Source organism: Sphaeramia orbicularis, chromosome 14, assembly GCF_902148855.1.
Source record: "Sphaeramia orbicularis chromosome 14, fSphaOr1.1, whole genome shotgun sequence".
NCBI classification, from domain to species: Eukaryota; Metazoa; Chordata; class Actinopteri; order Kurtiformes; family Apogonidae; genus Sphaeramia; species Sphaeramia orbicularis.
Window position 1 is genome coordinate 10,236,062 of NC_043970.1, and position 23,601 is coordinate 10,259,662.

The window sequence follows — 23,601 nt, forward strand, 5'->3', positions numbered from 1 at the left end:
ACGGGCTATGATGAAAGTTACCTGACAGAACCACTATGGGATCTTTTGAGATAGCAATGAAAATTCATTACAGGTACCCTTTAAGCCTAAACACACGGTGCGGATCAATAAGGAGACTGCAATATTCAATGCATTAACAACAAATAGAACGCCACAGAAAACAGCACTGAAACATCACTGTATGTGAAAATCTCCCTAAATGACAGAAAAACAACTTTACCAAACTGGCAAAACTGTCTGGCAGCTTCAGGCTTTTGTCATAACAGTGATGAAATCTGAATCAACAGCTCATCAGGTATCTTATTGTAATAAATCCTTTTTTTTTCCTTTTTGGGCAGAATTTATATTAGAATTCGTGTAAGATACAATTAGGACTAATTTTGACAGTGTTCTGATTGATAGTTAGATTTATTTATTGATTGATTCATTCAATTGTTTGATCAATCATTCATTCATTCTCCATAACCCCTTCATCTTTTGCAGGGTCCTGGGGGATTGGATAGGCATGGTACTTTGTGGACCAGCTCAGATATACATTTCATCCAACACAAAAAGAGTTCTGATTGGTTTTCCACCCAAAACATCTCTATATATTCAGTAGCAAAAAGTTTTTTGTTTTTTGTTTTTTCAATCTTTTTTAATTCAATTTAATTTTTGTAGTTGTCCTCTGTCAGTCAAAGATGTTGACAAACTTTATAGCCTTATTCTACTTCCTAAAAATTGCAAAACATACACGTATCTATAAATATTCATATAATACAACATTTTTGCTTGAGAATTTATTTGTATTAAATTGACTGAATTCCGATTGCACATATCCATGGTTTGCCAACATGTGCAATGGCCTTATTTAATTCTGCAGACTAGGTTGCACTGCTTCCACAAAATGGGCCAGGATTTCAGACCTAGTTACAAAAGACCATTTTCCCTCACAGTGTCTGATTTTGTCACAATCTATGGCCTGAACCTCTTTATGTGACACAGTGCACCACAGTCTACAGCACATGGTATAATAAACCAATAACAGAGCCCAGAGCTGAGGGGAGGGCGGGTGCTGGAAGAACCCTCCACACAGATCTGTCTAATCTCCAATAAAGCTCAGATAAGTTGTGTTAGATTTACAGAGCTGTGTCTCCTCTGGTCCCCTCTATTCTTCTTTACAGCCCACATACATGACGAAAGTTAAGAAATGTAGCTGAAATACAAGCCCTGCTGACTCCATCTGTGTGGATATAAAGCTGCAGCCAACTACAAACCTTTCACCTCAAGCTTTTTGATGGGATTGTGCACTCTGGGTGATAAAGAGAGACACAACACAAAGAATGGCTCCTCATCTGTCTCTCCACTGTGAATACACACTGCAGTCTGTTACTGCTTGGTTTGGAGGGACAGTCTGTGCCTTTGGGTGGTCGCATAAATTTAGGATTCAGCGCCTTTTTTTAACTGTACAAACAGACATGAGGACAGAAAAGGAGCAGGAAAACAATTCAATCCAGTTTTCATTTAGATAATCATTGTATTTCCTGCAACACAATAAACCTTGGCCACGGAAACAAACGATAATGAAATAAGGCGTTAGAAAAGGAAGTCATTCTGAATGTCTTCAAAACAACACAAAGCAAAACAGACAAATAAAACAGCAGTGGAAATCAACATCATAAAGATATTATATTAGATAAGAGTTCTGTACCTAAATGAATTGTTTATGATGGCAATAGCTCTAAATTGCATTCATAAATACTCTACTGTTGCCCATAAAGTTGGAATAATTTTGTTTTCACACACATTCCTCTTTTTATTCCTATTTACACACATCAGTAAACAGCTTTGACCAGGTGCAGTGATTACATACTAAGTCTAAGTTACTCACTCAATAATTTCATTGTCACAATCATTTCATAAGAAGAAGTAAAACTATTTTATTCCAACTTTATGGGAAACAATGTATTTTGCAAAAAAGATATTCAACCTTTACAGGGAAGAGAAATTTGACTCCTCTAATTATTGGAGGTCTTGTATCCTAGTAAAAAGGATTTATATGTAAATAAAAGTATTTTGGGATTCCATTAAAAATATTATTGAAAAAAAAAATATTTCCAAGCAGATTAAATTCAACCCCATGGTATTTCTTTTAGCTATTTATCTAGATGAACATAACTATAGTCAAAGTGAACGCACATTTATAGATCTCAGTCTTTTGTATGCAAAACAATGTATTGCATGGAATTGGAAAAACACCAACAAACCCAGTACTACCCAGTGGCTCAATCAGATGCCGTCTCGCCTTCCATTAGAAAGAATAACCTACATTCAGGAAGCCAAACAGCAAGTATTTGACAAAATTTGGAGACCCTTCATTAACTATGTCAAAGAGTTAGACCTAATAGGCAATTCAGTTGACTGTTAACATTCTATGCACTGCAGTTCCTGGTTTTAGATTGGACAAGTACACTTCTATACCCTGCATTCTGAGGATTGCAATGGATTCTGATTTTTGTTTAGTTGAACTACCACTGTCAAAAGAGAAGCCCTGTTCGATGTTTTGTATGCTGTTTTTGTTTTGAATTAAAATGGTACAAATATGTAAAGGAGGGTAAATTGTGATTGAAGTGAATTCTGTGCTTTATGATTGTAAACCTCAATAAAAATATTCTGGCAAAAAAGGATTTATATGTAATATTTCCATCCATCAACACATTTTCTGAACTGCTCAATCCTTGTGAGCGCCATGAGTGTTGGGGCCTATCCTAGTAACCACTTCATGAAGGTGGGGTTCACCCTGGAGATGTCTCCAATTCATCACAGGGCTGACATATACAAACAACCATTCACTCTCACTTACAGTTGATGTAGATTTACCAATGTACTATAAGTGCATGTCTTTGGATGGTGGGAGGAAGACTTAAGAATAAACAAACTCAACTCCACTGGTGTTGGAATCGACCTTAGGATCTGTGAAATAACTATGCTAACCACTGAACCACTGTGCCATGATAGCGTTGTATTCCTTTTACTGGAAACACAGTAAACAATGCTTAGTTACCGGGAAGGTATTTATATAATTTATAATATTTTTGGGCTTCTATCCTCTCCTGCACAATGGTGTTACTTGCATGAAAATTTTGTTTTTTCTTGTTGTTTGTGATGTGCAAATAAATAAATAAAAATAAATAAATAGTAACAGAAATAAAGAAGTACTTCAGCTGCACTGTGTATTCTACTATTATTATTATTATTATTATTATTATTATTATTATTATTATTATTATTATTATTATTTTACAATACAATATACAATATTTACTGTATATTTCATATTATATTATGTGCAACAAATGATTGAAGTAAACCACCTCACTAAAATATGTACAGTCTACTTAATTTTTTAGCCTAATTTACCTAATTTAAATAATGAATATAAATAGTGGCACATGATGTTAACTGTTTTGCCATATCATGTTCCAGTGTTGGAAATGTTTTATATTCCATTGTTCCTGCTTATTTTGATCTATTTTACAACATTTAAAATAGCTTTAAATTCTTACGGTGGTTTTCCAAATAAACTTACATTCACTGTTTCTGTGTCATTTAATTATTATTTTTTATTTATTTATTGGTTTATTTAATAGGGACCATGCATATTTATGAACATTGTTGTATAAAAAATACACCCATGTAAATATGCCAGTGTTTCCAGCAAGACTAGTTTAATATATAAGGAAGAGTCAAAAAGTTCTCAAACAAATGTCAAAGGCAAAAACTGTGTCAAAGACAGAGCCAGCAATTCTACAAAGACGGAATCTACCGAGGGAAACATAGATTACAAAAGTGTTTAGACTCTAATGGAGCTTATGTGGAAAAATGATTTTGTTATTTTGATAAATAAACTTTTTTATTACATTTGTCTGAGAATTTTTGGACTCTCCCTCATATTTGTGTGTCCATCCAACAATGTTACCAAAGAACCTCTGTGTGTTTTCCTCTGTGTTTTCTCTTGCCAGAATTGGTGCAGTTATCAATTATGCAGTCATGATTTATGTGTGAAACCATGTACATGTAATTTATTTTGATCTGCACGTCACATAATCAATCAGTGTGGCTGGTAGCAACCATAGTGTTTGTGTGTATCAGGATTTCATCTTACATTTTGTTGTGCTGATCAGATGCCCAGAAAGAATTTATTTTACAAGTTTGATTTAAGGAGTTGATGTTAAAATCACAAACATAATGTACACTCAAACTATTGATTAAATTATATAGACCTCAAACCAGTTGGAACAGAATGAAGAGTGACAGTAAACACAAAGCTTCCACTTTCACTTTAATGCACTTTAGTTGAATATGAAATACTAATTTACTCATGGCAAGTACAAAAAAAAAACCTTGTAAAATGATTCAGCATCTATATGATTCAGGAATGATGCATTTTAAGACACAATGAGTTGGTTCAGTTTGGTGTGCTGCACTCTGTTACAGTTCCCTCTAATGTTTACATAATGCAATCCTTCATTAATCATACTATTACAAATTATAATAAGCCTGTTCTGTACAAATTAACACTGATGTTTCATTATCGGGTATTTTTATGGGATCAGTTGCACATGATGTCCAGGCATTGGTGGTTGTTGCCAATCAGTGTGTATTTTATTTGCACATTTTTTTACATTCATATACAACTCTGGCAGGCATTAAAAAAATTGGAGGGGAGGCGTAAGTACCGTGCCAATGATGAAGGGGACATATATTTACTTACATGCTTGTTTAAAAACAAAACAAAAAAACGCATCCTGGGCTACTGCCAGAACATCCGGGGCTTAAGCCCGGAATGCCCAGGTCTAACGATGCCCATGACAATTATTAACTAGAAGCACTCGGAGAGCGCAGACCTCCGCCAAGGCTGATCAGTGGCGCCCCCCGTGGGCCCCCCCACCCCCGATCACCACCAAAATTTAATCATTTCTTCCTTATCCCATTTCCAACAAACCCTGAAAATTTCATCCAAATCTGTCCATAACTTTTTGAGTTATGTTGCACACTAACGGACAGACAAACAAACAAACAAACAAACAAACAGACAGACAGACAAACAAACAAACCCTGGCAAAAACATAACCTCCTTGGCGGAGGTAATAACGATATCAGGAGAAGGAATTCGTTTAAGACAAGCTGGTAAGTTTGATTTGTCAGCTGTACAAAGATACAAATACAGGCTCTCCTTATGTTTGAAACAGACACAAACCATGTTTTATATGTGCATCTAAATGAAATGCTCATACCTCACATGACTAAATATAGAGTAACAAGTGAAAAAGTAGGCAGAGCTTACTAATGCCCCCACCCAGTCATACAACACTCCCCTCTCCTGCTCACTGATACCCTGCCTACCCCAGGGATTTATTTTCAGTCTTAACTTTCAAAAACGTTTTAAAAATTTGTTAAAAAAAAAAAAAAAAAATGTGGGAGAAAGGCACATGTAAAGGACATGTGTGTGAAATTTGAAAAGAATCAGGTGATTAGTGTCAGACAAATGGGTTGGACACATTTTCTAAGATGAAATTTTTAAACTATTTGAAAAAAAATCCAAAAGTTGAAATTCAGCCATTAAATTGTGCACTGCACCTCTTCTAGTGGTAAAGAACATCTGAGCCCAATTGGATAAAGTATCACATCGATACAGTACAGCATCAGGTGTACAGTCTTCGAGAAAAGGGTTGGACAAAAGTCCCAGCCAAACGGACAGATGGACTCTGTTTATAAAGAGTCAGAACTTCATGGTGGTTGAGGTGGTGAGCATTAGGTTACTTGATAATTGTAGGTTTTTTTAAAGTATTTTTAATTTTATTTTATGGGCTTATTTGACAGGGACAGCGCACGTGAACCAACATTGGTGTAAATGCACCAAAAGGCTTTTTGTTGTACGTTGTCCCAGATTTTACAACACTGTCCTAAAAACAAAGGTTTCAGATTGAGGTTACAGTTATGTTGATCATTTATGCACATGAATAAGTAATAATAAAACAACAGTAGTGTTAACAAAACCATCATTCACAATACGTTAGACAACCCAGTTCTATTCTATTCTATTCTATTCTATAATACTCCTACCCTATACTGTCAGTAACTACTTAAAACATGCAACAGACACATAATACAAGACTTATGGAGAAAAAGACGTGCTACATTACTGCTATAACTACTATAAGATATGCCTGCAGATACATGAGACAGACTGCCAGTGTCTTCAAATATGCTTTTATAAACTGTGTGAATCCACCTCTTTAATAGTAATTGGGATGGAGTTCCATTTTAGTGTAGAGTTTTATTTTTAATAAATGCTACAAGGCAAAAAAAAAAAAAAAAAAAAAAAAACAGGTGAAGAGGCAGGTTCAGCCTTTCAGTCCATCAGAGTGCAGAAGTGTGCTCCTGGAGCCGTGGAGGGGGAAGGGTCATTTTCATATCTGGACTCAAATTTGATGGAATCCTTAATTTTACAGCACAGTGGATAATACACTGAGTGCACACCTGCTCCATCCTTGTAATAGACTGACCATTTCAATATGAGTGAAAGTGCTGATCCTTTATTAAATTAACCTATTAAATGTGCTTCATTAATGAAGGAAGGGATATAAATGAAGTTCAGGGAGAGCCAATTAAAGATGGATTTTTCAGCTGAGACGATTATATAATGGATTTTTCAAAAGCTGGTGCAATTCTTTTTTTTTTTTTCATTTATGTTTACAAAAATGCATTTTTTTTTTTTTCACTTAGATGCTCAAGGACACTTTTGAGTGGTTGCTGATGGATATGTAAGGTTAGATTTACCGAGTGCTACAGGGATTGAACGTTGTCAACATAAAGTTCATGGGAGAGCTTTTTTTAACTGCTCATCAATCCCTTTCAGAGCAGAACGTGAAGAGAATGGTGCTAGAGTGAAACCAGTTTCAGGGTTTACTGGTTTCACTCTCCACTAGGAATGTTGCATAGTAAGCAGCAGATGTGATAGATGGGAAGGGACGGATATTGTGACATTATAACAAAACTGAACAGGTCAAAGTACTTGATGATTTTTCAAGGCTCCCATACAAGGATAGGAAAGCTGTGACTAACCCATAACCTTGTTTAAAATTCACAATGAGAAGCACAAACATGTACAAACAGGGACACATAAGACACTATGTATATATGCACATACTCCCGCTATCTTTTTTCATGTTCTTTTTCCATGTCATTCTTCCGTCTTCTTTCACGGAGGCCTGCCTTTGTACCCGAAATAGCAACAGAGAACAAACAATGTGGTGCAACCAAAATCTGACAGAGATGTTGACATCCAACTTGTTTACCTGAGCAAAATACTCCAGATAAAAGCTTATATCTATCTGTTAAGGAAATATTCAAAATGATTTGTTTATGTACTCCATCATGAATGCATAAAAAGATTATTCATTATTCAAAATGTTAGATTGGGAGCATGCTTCCACACATCACAAAGCCTGCACTAAGTGGCATGCAGCCACAGTGTGTTGTATTACTTTTGCCTATCTCATCTCTGATATTAGATATTTTTCTTGAGTCACGCAGATAAGATGTGGCAGACACACAGCACAAATAAAGGAACTGCAAACTACATCAAGAAGTACTGGGGTGTTGATGTATTTACAAAGCATTTAACTGGCAGTTACTATCCAAGAACGACTACAGCACTGGCAGTCTCTCTATGCTCACATAGAATCAGCTCACAAAAGAAAAATGTATTTATGCATTCACTGAAAAGCCTCATATGATTGTATAATTCAGTGTGTTTTTCACTTTTACACTTGAATGTGGAAGACTTGTTGCTGAAAAACACTATTCAGTTAAAGCCACTGTAATTGTTGTGCATAAATAATGTAATAATAATAATAATAATAATAATAATAATAATAACTAGAAAAGTACTTGGAGAGCGCAGACCTCCACCAAGGCAGATCAGCACACCCCCACACCCCCTCGATCACCACCAAAATTTAATCATTTGTACCTTGTGCCAGTATCAACATTTCCTGAAAATTCCATCAAAATCCATCCAGGACTTTTTGAGTTCTCTTGCTAACAGACAAACAAAAAGACAAACAAACCCAGATGAAAACATAACCTCCGCCATTCTGTGGCAAAGGTAATAATGAGGTTTTTATATCTTCCATGTTCATTATAAACATTTGAAAAGGCAATAGATTTGAATGTGGGTAATGAAATTGTTGGTTGTCCTTCACTTTAGCAATCACAACCATTAACGCTGAATTAAAGACTGCCAACATCTCTTCACTGGGGCCTTTTTTCCCAGTTAATTCTGGTTCTTGAAAATCATAAGCTCAGGATTCTTGAAATCTTGGCACCTCCTAACAAACCGTTCCACTTTCCTTTCACAAGGGTGGAAAAGAGAGAACTCAAGTGCACAGTACTGAAGGGAAAAAACACATGTTTATTAAACAAAAATGAAAACTAAACAACAGGAAACACAAAACCTGGGTCAGACTCCGTAGAGGTAGATGGATGAATATCCGGGTTATGGAGTGGGTGATGGAGACGAATGGACCAGCGCTGCACGGCTGCAAAACCAACCCTTAAATAGGCTGAGAGGTGATTGGCCGCAGCCGCACAGCGCCAGCAGGTGAGTCAGATCATGGGTATGATGAGGAGATGATGTGGAGAGGGAGGAGCTGGAGGCCACACAGGCACAGATCATGACATTTCCCACCTGTTCTGAGCAGAAACATTCTGTTTCATCAAGGTTTGCACAGTATGGAACAGATCATAATGAGGTAATCTTATATGGTTTTTAGTTTGTTAAAGGTAGAGTCTGAGATGTTTTCCTGGAGCATTTTTTATTATATTCCTTAAAATCCCCTTCACACCCAATTACAACTAATTGATTAAATGTTCTAACACAAAAATTAAAAAAAAAAAAAAAGTCTATCAAACTCAACTGCTATTCGCCCCATCCCCCCTTCCCCCCTCTGCGCGTACCCCTCTTTGAGCATGAATTGTGCATTCCCAGAAGCGCTTGTACAGGAAGCGAAGCCAGAACCCGGCTATATTAGTTATATTAGGATGGAAAGTTCACCGGCAAACCGTTTTGTCACTAACATAAGCCAATAGGAAATGTAACAGGTATGAACTGGGGCTGTTCTGTAAGAGTGGGGATGCTAGAGGAGACTGAATGAGGTAAGCATGGATCTGCGAGCCGGAGCCGTTGGAGGCCGAGGCGGGGCCGTACGGGACCAGAGCCGGGGATGGAGCCTGAGGAGGGGGTCAAAGCCGGAGCCGGGCCGGACCGTAGACGGCGTCGGGCCCAAGCCGGGGCCGGGGACTGAGCAGAGCCTCAGGCAGCGAATTGTTGCTGTGCAGCACTCACGAACAAATATTGCACGTGCCAATACTCTGGAGGCATGGCTTCGGAGGGACATCTGAAGAAAGGGGTTTGGACTTTTGAGCTGAGTATTTTCAAAATATAGCTTGCTCAAACCATTTTTCTAAGATCTCATACCCCATCTTTAATTTGTCCTTGTGTTTGATTGAAATCTGCTTTGGGTGTGTGAAAAAACAGCCGTTTGTCACTTAAGTATGAATACAGGCACCTTTTTTCACTGAAGCACTTTAACTTGCACATCACAGCAATTTAACCCTTTCATGCATGAATTATGAGAACCTTAATCAAATTTTTTTCCTGAGTGTTTTTATTCCTCTTTAGGCATGAAAAAAAACAATGTGATTAAAATTTTTCTTCTGAAAAATAAATAATAATTTTAAAAAGTAACCATTTTTTAAAAAAAAATTAAAAATACATAATGAATAAAATAATAATGAAATAATGAAAAATGAAAAATAATGAAAAAAAAAAAAAAAAAAATTCTTATGAACCTATTTTTCATGAAGTTGCAAAAATGTCCACTCAGCTGGACACCACACGTTTACTTTTTGGCACACAGAAACATGTATTTACTGATAAATTGTGTGAAAACTGTGGGGAGAGTTTGTGATTTTGGGGCTTTATGGTCAGGAGAGATTTACATAATGTTACCAATTCATGCCAGAAAAGATATGTAGTGTCTTAAAACTTTAATAAAGATATGTGTAAAACAACAACAACAACGAAAAGAACAACAAAATCCATGAATATACAAGAGAACAGCTGTAGAGTAACTGTCCACTGTAGTGACCACTATGCATGAAAGGGTTAAACAAACATTTGCAGAAACAAAATAATTGCATGTGATTGGTTTTAAAAGTAGTTTATTGATTTTATTGTCTTTCCTTTTCAGTTTTTACATCCAGTGGTACTTGTATTTCAATTGATGATTGCTTGGCCCTGGAGAAAAGGAGATAAATTAGGTCAAACAGAGGCAGTGCAATATTAATGTGCAATATTTAAGTTCAGTTTTGTTTAGTGTCTGTGTGATAGTGGATTTTAAAGTGTTTAGTGAATGGTGTTTTAGAGTGTTTGTACTTACCCTGTCCTTGTGTCCAGGTCTGTCAGCGGAGTCCTAGCATGAACAACAGCCCTTAAGAAGGTTCCGGCCTGGACCAAGGCAAGGAAATGTGTGGGGGAGCCAGGAGGTGTATTTTATTGGTTTATGGGTTTTTATTTATCTTTGGTGTGTAGATTTAGAGTTTTTAGGTATATAGCTTGGGTTTTATATAGGTTATGGTTGTGGGTTTTAGTTATGGAGGTTTTAGATTAGTTTTAGCAATTTATGTAGATTTGTAACTCTCTTGTGGAGTTGTAGTGGTTTTATCCAGTTAGTAGAACAGTATAAAAAGCGCCCATTTTCATCACTTGAGGTTCTGCTGCTGGAGAAGACACTGCTACTCCGTCCTCCATATGCACTTGCACTTTTTTTGGCATTTGCACTTTTTTTTAGCCTTTGCACTTTTTCAGCTCTTGCACTTTGTTTGAAATAGTTATTGAAATTTTTTTTTTTTTAAAAATTGTGGACCATGCCATCTCCTGCCTCTGCCTCATCTCCTTCCTCGCTTCACTGACCTCCAACCACTAAACGGCCAGCCTACATCACAGGGTGACTTTAGTGCTGCTTTTAGATTTCTCCTTAAATGTGGCAGATGACCAATTCACCACCATTTATAGTGGACTTTACTGAAACTGGAACTCTCTTCTGACTTCTGTTGTTTTTTTGTCTCACACTTTTAGAATGTGGCTGATGTCTTTATAAATCACACTGAAAATGCACTTATGGTTTCAGCTGGTTACCAACTTTCTTTAGTTATTGATTGAAATACTCTTCTAATGGCAGACAAACCTAAACAGCACAGATTTCATGTGAACTGTGTGTAAAACAAACTTTCAATGGAGGTTTATTTTGTATCAAGTAGAAGTAATCGCATCTGGCATTTACTTGCATTCTGAGTGACCCAGTCTTAAGTGTCTGGCTCTAATACATCAGAATGCACCCAGGATACACTGAGATCTGCTCATCTGAGGATGTCTGCAGTGGTGGTTTGTGACACAATAAATGCATCCTCCTAAATGAGTCAGTACACCAGCACCATCATAATCTAGTAAATATGTCTGAACGTTTTACAAAGCTTTCAAAGGTAGTTTATATGAATGCTGCCTGAGGACTCAGGAACAATGATTGGCCACTTCTGTATTCTAGACGGAAAAAGAATACCTTCACATGGCACATTCTGGTAGAAATTCATGTTCATATTTTACACACTCCGAAAAATCAATCATCACCTAAGCCTGCGTCTTGAAGAGAACGGAAGAGCCATAGTTGTCATACTGACATGTAAACTGTATTGATTCATTCGCAGCATTGCATAAAAGCTGATGATTGTGATAGAGCTGCACAGTGAATTAAATTAGCAAAACTAATATAATGTAGCACAGAAATGAGATCTGATCGCAATCAATCACTCAAGAATCATTCGGCATTTTTTCATTAGATGTGAAAAGTCGTAAGATGAGGTCACTAAGGGCAGATGTTAATGTCAGATCTGAACAAGGCCTATGAGATCATGTGAAGACTAAGCCCATTTGGGTGCCAAGTCATAGTCAACACAAAGTCCAGTAGTATGTATGTCCAGTCCACAAGTAAGACAAGAATAAAGGGTATCTGTAGTGAATATGCATGGCTAGCTATTTCTAAAGATCACATATACACTGAAAAAAACAAAATCTTACCAAGTGCATTTTTCTCATTTCTTGTCAAAATATCTCATCACACTTAAAATAAGACAGAATCACCTAAAGAGTAACTTTTCAGCAAGATATAAGAACTAATTTTTAGACAATAGAGCTTGAAAATCTTATTTCAAGAAATCTTACCAAGATAATTTTTACTTATTCCATTGGCAGATTTTTTTTTTTTTTTTTTTTTTTTTTTGCTTAGTTCAACATTTTTTTTGCCTAATTCAAGCAAAAAAATCTGTCAATGGAAGAAGTGAAAATTATCTTGGTAAGATTTATTGAAATGAGATTTTCAAGATCAATTGTCTAAAAATAAGTTCTTATATCTCACTGAAAAGTTACTCTTTAGGCGATTATGTTTTATTTTAAAGCTATACCGTATGATCTGGCATTTTTACACTTTTCTTTTGTCATCTTAAAATGCTCCTAATAAGTGTGTGTCAAACTAAAATGTAAAAGAAATCCACCAGGTATTGAAACTCAAAAATGTTTAATTCTCATATATTTCTAATAAAAGTCTGACCAATCATTTTTGTCGGTCCGAATGAAATGATTGGCCGAACCTGACTGAGCCTCCTGTCAATCATCCATTACGGCCGTCCAGCATCCGATCCATTATCGCCATCTCACATCCAATATGTGTACCTCTGAATCTGACGCTTCACTGGCGCTGCTTCTCCTGTCACTAACCACAGTCTACTGTCTAGGATGTGTTTGGATAGAACTGGCATGCACATGTGGAAGGGATTAAATGGATTTATGAACAGAAATGACAACTGAGGGGAACAAACAGGAGTCTGATAAATGAAGGATGGAGATAAAAGTCCGGAAGTCAGCTGTACTGGACTGAACAGGTCTGCATAAAGCTCAGCTTTTATGACGGTGGGACTCATACAGGCAGTGGTGCAGTTTGCCATTAGGAAAGGCAGGCAGCTGCTTGGGGCCCCTAAGCCAGCAGGGGCCCCCAAAGGACCAAGAGACTTGACACAAACAGTCTAAAGAATAAGTTCACTACACAGCGGCAGTGAGAAGGTGCAGTAACAACTAGCTGTCTCAAATTCTCTGAAGGGGCCCCCTGAGTCCAAATTGCCCCTCCCCCACCTGTATGTATGCATGTATGTATGTATGTATGTGTGTGTGTGTGTATATATATATATATATATATATATATATATATATATATATATATATATATATATATATATATATATATATTTTTTTTTTTTTTTTTTTTTTTTTTTTTTTTTTTTTGGTTGGTTTTGGTTTTGGTTTTTTTTTGTTTGCTTGGGGCCCCAGGGGACCCTTTCTACGCCACTGCATACAGGTACATGTACATAGTGTCACACAATGTAAGATGATGTAGGATGATAATTGTATGGACTATGAAACTTCAAATGTCCACGGAAAATTTGCGGAGGCCGCGCGTTCACAGTGCGCGCGCCCATCCCCTGGGCACTGCAGTGAAGACACTGACCCAGTACTGCACAGACCAGGTCTACTGATGGAACAGGAGCCGCGGGCTCGCGGCAGGTGGATGATGCATCTGATTACTGAGGGAGGGGTCCGCGGACACGCCACAAGGGACCGGACCTCCACCTCTGCTTCCTCCTCTGTTTCCATCGCGCATCAGGAGAGAGGAAGAGAGAGGAGGAGGAGCCTCAGAGCTCAGGCAGAGGGAAGGGGGCGGGGCTTTGGAGGGAGGTGGGTTGTTCATGTTCAAACTTTCACTAAGTGCTGTGAGAAATGCCACATCGATAGGTATAGCTTTAAGTGTGATGAGATATTTTGACTAGAAATGAGAAAAATACACTTGGTAAGATTTTAATTTTTTCCAGTGTAATACTAGCGGTTCCGTCTGGTAACTTACGTTCTAGCCTACTGTCAAGTGCACACAAATACAAAGTCACTGCTCTGTCAGTCAGAGATGGTCAGTGAAATGTTCCCTCCTTCATGGGCTGTTCCAGCACCAGTAGTGACGCAGATTTATTGTATTTTCCATTTTTTATTTACCTGGACTGTGATGGACTGGTCACTTACCCTATACAACACACACCAATCTAAGATGACACAGTATTGGCCAGTGCTGGGTTGTGACTCTAGGACAATGGCAGAGTGCAAAGCTTAGGCCTGCACGAACAGGTGCGATCATGTACTTTCCACCAAATCTCGCTCACTGACTGCTGCTTGTTTACTCATACTCAGTCACCCAGAAACAATGATGGTACGTCATTTCTGGCTGAGAATGGCTGCTCTCCATGGGTTCCATTGTATTATGTGAATTACGTAATAAAATGGTACACTGTGGTGCATTTATGGTGATTTTTTTACTGAATTTGCACCTCTCTTGCTTACAATGCACAAAGCATAATTAATGTTGCAAGCATAACCAGTACAGGTGCACTTTAAGTAAAAATGGGGGTCACGACCAGATTCAAAGACTTCACGAGGAGGCCAATACCAGTTTGGTGAAGACGGTTAGATAACCAACCAGCTCTGTCATTTCTAAAGTGAGAGTGCTTGATTGTTACATGGTTCGAGCACACTGTGTAAATCGTTGATACAGTCTACTCTCGTTATACCGCCAACTTCCGTTCACGGCCAAATTGGCGGTATAGCGAAAATGGCGTTACAATGGGTTGCGTCCATAATGTGCATGTCTTTACTATATGATGTCTATGCTGCCTCCGTTAACCCGTTCTAATTGCGTTTCTAAATAAATCTTGATTCTGTTATGTTGTAAGGGATCATTTAAAGTGGGGAAACATTTTAAGCATTATTATACTGTGTCGGGAAATGACACCCCATCATCTTGAGGCTTTGGCTTAATCCCACGTCCTCTTCCCGACATCCTGACCTACTGAGTGTTCTGCGATAAATGAACGGTGGTCGTTCCGTAGACCTACTCGTAGCTTGTCGCGATCAGCGTCTGGCGCGTTTGTTTCAGTGCATTGTTAAAATTTATGTGTACTCGATGGCAATCACGCTGGCGGTATAACGGTCGGGAAATCAATGGTATAAGTGTTGTTTGTGCATGGAACTGGGCTGGCGGATGGCGATAGGCGGAAATGGCGGTAGCTAATGGAATAATGCATTGGGGATTTTTGTGCAATGGTTTTGGTTGGCGGTGAGCGAAAATGGCGGTATAACAGCGGGCGGTTTAACAAGAGTAGACTGTATGTATTGTCCCTTACTCTATGGTATTGTTCTTACTATTGCTGGTATGTCCTGCCCTTTACCATTGGTGGTATTGTAGTTTTATTCTTACCATTGTCGGTATGTAATCATTAAAATATAAGTTGACAGTAAACTGTTACCTGTGGTAGCACCACCAGGAATGTACTTTGTTTCTATTTTTCCACACACATTATGGTTATATAATGTAAATACTGTCGAATGACTTTAATCTAATTTGGTATAGGCCTATTTTGTTCATTGTTCTGGCTTGAAGACTAAGGACAGGAGTAAGTAAGGTTAATATGTTAAGTTATTTGATGCTGAGAATGGGGATGGGATTAAATACGTTTTTCTTTTTCCCACTCCTTTTCGAGTGTAAATGAATGACTGGGGAATTTTTGAACTTGTATGTATTCTGTAAATGCTTGAAATAAACAAATAAATTAATGAAATGAAATGTGTAATAGCCCTTTCTTGCATTTTAAATGACATTTAGAAAAGATATGTTGCGCTACAGTTCAGTATTGACGTGAAAATTAAAAAGGTCAAAGTCTCTATTAAGATCTTATCCTTACATGTTGCATATTATACTACATTCACAAATGCCAGACCTACATCGTTAAAAAGCCTTACAGATTCAGCGCAGGAGGATGTTGAACAGTCCTCCTGAACCTCTACCACTGTGACCTTTGACCTCTAAAATCCCCTTTTAAAATCTTCAGTTTCCTGCCTTTGCTATAACAGTCAATAGAGTAAATTACGATATTAAAGCAGTCTCACACATCCTGTAGTAAGTGCAAATGCAAACCACAGGCCAGCTTTGGCACCACACTGTTGGATTCTAATGTAGTTGACCATTTTGATTGTATCCTATAAATGATATTGCAATAATAAGTGAAAGCGGAACACTTGCTTTTCATTTTAGCATATTAATTACATTAAAGAAGTGACAACAACTAATGAGGATCATTGCTGGAACCGATTCCTCTGTGCCAAGCTGGCTCTCAGTCAAGCGTAATGACTAAGATTCACATCTACAGTATTGATCAGCGTTGGAGCTTTGGCAGGGCCACCAGCCATTTATAATCTCCCCCTCCCTGCTACTGCCTCTGATCGTTTGCTTCCCTTGGTTAATTTCATTTAGGTCTCGCTTGAGTTTGAGAAAAAAAGAACACAATACTCATGCATTGAAATTGTGTAATACTGTGATAAAAAGTGAAACAATGAAAACATGAAATGGTAAATCAGTTGCAGTACTCATGAATGATAAGGAATGCAAATGTTAGAGCAAAAGGAGTAAAATATCCACCACACTTTGACTCTTTTCTTTAAATTGTAGATTAATGTGCAAATCGGGAAACATATGAGATGTCATGGTTTGCCAAAAGTAAAAAACATTACCTTTTCAAGGACGCACAGCAGCCACTTCACTCACTTTTTATTATTTTGGGCACAAACAATGATAATTAAATACACCCAAATTTATTCCAGTGCTCTTTATCAGATGAAACAATTAATTTCTCTCTGTGCTTATTTACCTTGTTCTGCTCCAGCTTGAACGTCAATATTAAGGCATTCATTTCACACTTCTGCCTCCACTGAACACCAAATAAAACTTCTAATGTGATTTACTCTGAAACTAAATATCTAAAATTTTGTACTTGATAAGAGAGTTCTTAATAACACAATATTTCTTTACTACTACGCACTTTTCTTTATTCCAAGATGACAATGCCAGAATTCATCATCCTCAAATTGTGAAAGAGTGATTCAGGAGTGTGAGATATCATTTACACACATGCATCAGCCTCCACAGAGTCCAAACCTGAACCCCATTGAGAATCTTTGAGATGTGATGAAGAAGACTTTACACAGTGGTCTGACTCCCTATCATCAATACAAGATCTTGGTGAAAAATGTATGCAACTATGGACAGAAATAGATCTTACAGCATATGTATTGTGACATTGCGTAAGCATTGTTATGTACTCAATAATTGAAGCTAAAGCTGTTGCAACGAAATACCGTCATTTACTTTTTGAGAGGTGAGCAATGTATTTATTGATGTTTATTTTTAACAAAACAATAGAGGACAAAGACAAGTTTCAGGCACAACCACCCTTTAAAAAGGCAACGTATATGTGGCAATAAGAAAAAAAACCCCAGAGCACATAAATGAAATAAAACCAAGACATCTTATGCAACAATCTGCAAGAAGAGACTTGGATGTTACACAATGTGGGACAGTCCAAGTCCATACAACACCAAACCTGCTTTACTAGTGCCTACTATAAAGGGGTATTACAGGCAGATTTCAGGGATTCAGTGGTTCAGTGTAATCTTTAGTGACATCTAGCAGTGAAGAATGGGGATTGCAACCAACAGAATCTCCTTTACTTTCCCCTACAGTGACTACAAACGAGAGTTAGAGTTTATTTTGTCCATCCTTGGTGTTTTAGTTAACATTACAGGGTGGGGAAGCAAAATTTACAATGAACATTTAGTTGTTTTTTCTCAGCAGGCACTATGTCAATTGTTTTGAAACCAAACATATATTGATGTCATAATCATACCTAACACTATTATCCATACCTTTTCAGAAACTTTTGCCCATATGAGTAATCAGGAAAGCAAACGTCAAAGAGTGTGTGATTTGCTGAATGCACTCGTCACACCAAAGGAGATTTCAAAAATAGTTGGAGTGTCCATAAAGACTGTTTATAATGTAAAGAAGAGAATGACTATGAGCAAAACTATTACGAGAAAGTCTGGAAGTGGAGGAAGCAACAAAAAACGTACCAAAGCTTTTATTAAAGCTCTCAAATCCAAAATCCTAAAGGATCAAACCATATCCATGAGAAAACTGGCAATTGAACTTGAGGTAGACAACAAGACCAATAGAAATGCAGTAAAATATGATTTGAAGTTAAAATCTTACACAAGAACACCAAAACACTTGTTGACAACAGCAACAAATCCAACTTTAGCAATTTTTGGGAATCATGTTTATGGCCGCCTTCTAGCCCAGATCTAAACCCTCTGGATTCTGCTATTTGGGGCGTTTTAGAACATGCTACCAATAGAACATCACACAGCAATGTCGACTTTCTTAAAGATACTATTAAAGAAGAATGGGAGAAGTTGTCACCCGAATATTTGAGGAACACTTGCGCAAGTTTCAGGAAGCGTGTGAAGGCAGTTATTGAGAAAGAAGAAGGACACATAGAATAAAAACATTTTCTATTATGTAAATTTTCTTGTGGCAAATAAATTCTCATGACTTTCAATAAACTAATTGGTCATACACTGTCTTTCAATCCCTGCCTCAAAATATTGTAAATTTTGCTTCCCCACCCTGTATATTCACTGTGGTCTGTTATAAAGTGGAAATTAGGTAAAGGAGTCTATTTTGACTCCAGATGACTCACTCTTTTTTGATCATATGCCAATGAAAACACCATTACAGAGATAATATCCTATTTCTGCAGTTAGAGCTTTCTAAATATAGGTTAGATTCATGCTAGTATAGTGATTAGTTAGTCTGTGACTTTACATATGACCGATTTATTGGGTACACTTTCACCTCATCAATGAACAAACCTGTGTGTCCTTCTGGTCCTGGGCCTATCCCAGGTGGCATTGTCGGTTATTGTTCCTTTTGTTTCATTTATGTTAAGTTATATTATGTTATCTAAAATTTTGTCATACCATAATCCGCTCCACTCGCCACAAGTGCCTAAAACCAGCCATCACAGTAAAGATCTCCCACAGCTTGAAAACATCATCCAGAGAAAGAGGTAGAAGTCTTGTTTCCCTTCTGACCGCTTGAATCACAATATACTGAAAAGTAAATGTGGAATTTTTTTTTTTTTTTTTCCCATCACTGTAGCTTTATATTTTTCTGTGTTAATATATGAACATGAGCAGGTATATCTATGGATATATATGTGTGTACAGTCTCTGTAATAGCAGCAGCAGCAGGAGCACCTGGCTCTAAGCCCCATGTTGGCAAGTACACTGTATACTGCCTTTGAACTGACCCTGATCTGTTACCAAATAAATGTGGTGTGGAGTATATAGACTGTACACTTATATTAAATGTGAATTATTTCCTCAAAAGAACAGAGGATCGGCTTTTTATTCCCTCCATCTTTAAGTGAATAAACTCTAAACATTAAAACTAATAAGCAGTATAACATCTTCAAAGCATGCATTGTTTCTTGCCTGTGAGTACTCGAATTGATTTGAGTTTTATTGATTCTTCTCAGTGATTTGCATGAGCTGTCCAGCAGTTCTTTGTCTGAACTTTGTATCCCTTATGAGCCTGTGGGCCCTCTTGACTCTTGGCCTTCCTTAATTTTAAAACCCATCATGTTGTCTGCTCTGTTTTTTTAGCCTATGGCAGGGATTTATTCACATAACTTACTGCATTGATCAGTGGTTCAATTTTTATGTTCCCTTGTGACTTTTTAATTTTGAAAGGCACAATCCTCAGTGCAATCACAAATTAGTTATCTCAAGGCTTTAAAAACCCTCCCATGACTCCTCTCCTCCTTTAAATAATTACGAGATCACAGCTCACAGTTTGTTTCACAGGAAAAAAACAAAAACATTGCATAATGACTATTTTGTTTCTTTGAACTAGTCCTACAGTATGCTGTGTGTTCTGGTCAGAGCTCATTATGGCTGATCTTGATCTGCCACAAACCCAAAGAAATGTCACCAGCTGAGACTCTAAGGCTGCCTGGGATAGTTCTGCTTTTCATGTGCTCCTCCAAAGAGCAAAAAACCCACTGGTGAGAAGATTCAAGTAACTTCTCATTCATCTGTGAGCTCACACCAGTGGGATGCAGAAAAACTCAAGGAGAGAAAGTTGAAATGTACCACTTGATATACGTATACAGAATGCTCAATTCATTTTGAAAGCTGTAATTCAGTTTAGTTAAATAAAACATTTTATTCTATGGTATCTGTCGAAATGAAGGGGAAAAGGCAACAGCTCAAAAATGAAGCCAACATTTAAGTGTCATGGAGTGTATACCATTGATGACCACTAGATGTTAGCTGCAAAAAGCTGCCTTGAAGAATCTTTCTAGCTAACACAAGATACCTCACAAATAAGATGGAAGAAGAGACTACAGGCTGCAATAAACAACATGAAGGACTGCATTCTGCTCTTTGTAGAGACCTGGCTTCATTCATCCATCCCAATCGTGGCTATCAAGCTAGCAGGACACTTGCTGTGTTGTCAAAACAAGACTAGGGAATCCAGTAAGAGCAGTGGACAGGGGTTATGCATTTATGTGGATACCAGATGGTGAACAAACACAAGACTGTAATCAGTTACTGCTCCCCAGACCTGAAGTATCAGTTTAATGCATATGTCTTCCTTGAGACTTCACTACTGCCAGAATTACATCTGTTAACATACCACCAGATGCTAATGCTAGCTCGCCTTTCTGACATTTACATGATGACATTAGCTGTCAGCCAAGTATGTATCCTGAGGAGGTTCACATTGTAGCAGCAGACTTTAATCGTCTTGATTTAAAAACAGTGCTCCCTAAAGTCCATCAACATGTCAACTTTGCCACCAGTGGAACAAACACACTAGACAAGGTCTGTTCACACATCAAGTTAGGCTACAGGGCTAAGCCATTTCCACACCTGAGCCAGACAGACCACAAGTTCCTGCTGCTGACACCAGCATACCTTAGGAAAAGTGCTCTTACCACATCCAGGACTGTTAAATCCTGTCCTGGAGAGGACCCTCAACAGCTGCAGGGCTGTTTTGAATCAACAAACTGGGACATATTTGAGCAGCAGGACCCTGAACACAACACAAGAACTGCTCTGGTATATATTAACTACTGTACTGTAATTAATGTAAATGCGGACAACTGCATCAGCCAATCTGAAAAGGGACACGAAAGCGGCCAAGGCTGCCCACAGGAAGCATATAGAGAACTGTTTTCAGAACAACAACTCCACTTTATGTGAAAGCAATAATTGCACTTAATATGGATAAACTATGAATATTTTCAGAGTTCATTGTGCTATGCTGATTGGGATTGTGCAACACCTGCAGAATGTGTGTGTGTATGATTGCCCTCTTTATTACATTTTTACTCAGGTTTTATTTATTTACTTTTAATGGTTTGGCAGTCATCAGTCATCAGAGAATTCCTTTTTGCTGACGACTGCGCCCTCAATGCCACAAGCAAGCAGGAAATGCAGTCCTTTAACGACAAACTATCCGGGTCATGTGACAGCTTTGGTCTCACTATTAGCACCAGGAAAACTGAAGTTATGTACCAACCATGTCCTGGTAAGCCATACCAGAAACCCAGCATCATAATAAATGGCAAAGCCCTCAACAGTGTAAACAAGTTCACTTACCTGGGCAGCACTCTGTCACACCAGGTGAACATTGATGAAGTAGTGGATTGCAGAATTGCCAAAGCCAGCAGTGCCTTTGTGAGACTCCGATGAAATGTCTGGGAGCGAAGGGGCATTAGTCTCTGTACCAAGCTCAAGGTATACCAGGCAGTAGTTAACACCACTCTTCTCTATGCCTGTGAGAGCTGGATGGTGTACAGTAGACACGCCTGACAGCTGAACCACTTCTACACAACATGCCTACACAGGCTGATGAGAATCCATTGGCAGGATCACATCACCATCTCAGAGGTCCTTGCACGTGCAAACACGCCCAGCGTACACACACTCCTGGAGAAAGCGCAAGCAAGATGGGCCAGACATGTTCAGTGCACGCATGATCAACGTATCCCCAAAGTTCCTCTGAATGTGGAACTAGCAGAGGGTAACAGACACACTGGATGCCCAAAACTGCGCTACAGGGACAATCTGAAAGCTACATTAAAGAGCCTTAGTATCCCTGTGGACATCTGGGAGGATGCTGCCTCTGATGGTCCTTCATGGCACAGACTAATCAAAGATGGTGTCTGCTGAGCAACACCACAGCTGTCAGTATGCGGTCAAGACATAAGGAGAGAAAGGCAGATCCCCAAGCCCAGGTCCAAGCTGGGCTCATGTTACTGTGTGCGGCAGATACTTCAGGGCAAAAATAGGACTGATAAGCCACTCCAGGACGCACAAAAACTGAAGTCAAGGTCATCATTAAGACTGATGGATGAACAACATTATTTTTTTTTTTTTCTTATTTATTTTCTCTTCATACACCTTAAAACAAATAGCATTCTTGAATATTGTTGCATGCACAATGACAATGAAGGCATTCATTCATTCACTCATTCATTAAAATAATTATTTTTCCCCTGACCCAGAGCTCAAATGCGGTTGCATTGCAACCCACAATGTCAAATGATTTCATTATGCAAACATATGATCAGATTTACTGTATCAGTAAGCTAGTGTTCAGCATTTGTTCATCCCTCACATGAATTTGAATGTGCCTCTTTGTCCAAATATGGTCACCAGAGTCACCATGGGTTTTTGGATTGTTTGGCAACAGCCAAAACACAAATTCATTTCAACACAATCCAAAAACCCATAGGAGATGCCTGCTTTTTTTTAAATTAACATGTAGATAAGACATTAATATGGGTACATAAAAAGCTAAATTTTGTATATAAAATAGTCATACTGTAATGGCAGTGTGATGAAAAGTTATCCTTGAAATGGAATTAAGTTAAATGTGGTATTGAAGCCAGTAAAATAAATGATCAAATAAAGATTGTTACAGATAGAGTTCAGGTTTAACACTAAGACTGAGGATTTGATGCTAACTTGCTTAAAACCCTCAAAGAGAGCATAGAGAGAACCAGTGTTGAACAGAGCAAAGGATATTTTAAATACTGCTTCACTGTTCACTTATTCCTCAGTCTTGTGGTTTCTGCAAAGAGGTGTAAATAACACATGTAAACCCATTTTATTGAAATTTGGATATCAGTGTTGCAGGGTATGGTGAATGTGTTGTAATATAGATGAGTGACTAAATGTACAGGGTGGGGAAGCAAAATTTACAATATTTTGAAGCAGGGATTGAAAGACAGTGTATGATCAATTAGTTTATTGAAAGTCATGAGAATGTATTTGCCACAAGAAAATTTACATAATAGAAAATGTTTTTATTCTATGTGTCCTCCTTCTTTCTCAATAACTGCCTTCACACGCTTCCTGAAACTTGCGCAAGTGTTCCTCAAATATTCGGGTGACAACTTCTCCCATTCTTCTTTAATAGTATCTTTAAGAAAGTC

General features: G+C 37.9%; 1 long non-coding RNA gene across 1 annotated transcript; it reads right to left on the reverse strand.

The window, feature by feature from the left end:
- Window positions 1–3,735: 3,735 nt before the first annotated feature.
- Window positions 3,736–16,331, reverse strand: LOC115432498 (uncharacterized). Its single transcript, XR_003937214.1, has 3 exons — window positions 16,319–16,331; window positions 13,662–13,667; window positions 3,736–3,926 (listed from the first exon to the last, which is right to left on the reverse strand). It is a non-coding gene; the product is annotated as an uncharacterized LOC115432498 (long non-coding RNA).
- Window positions 16,332–23,601: the final 7,270 nt, after the last annotated feature.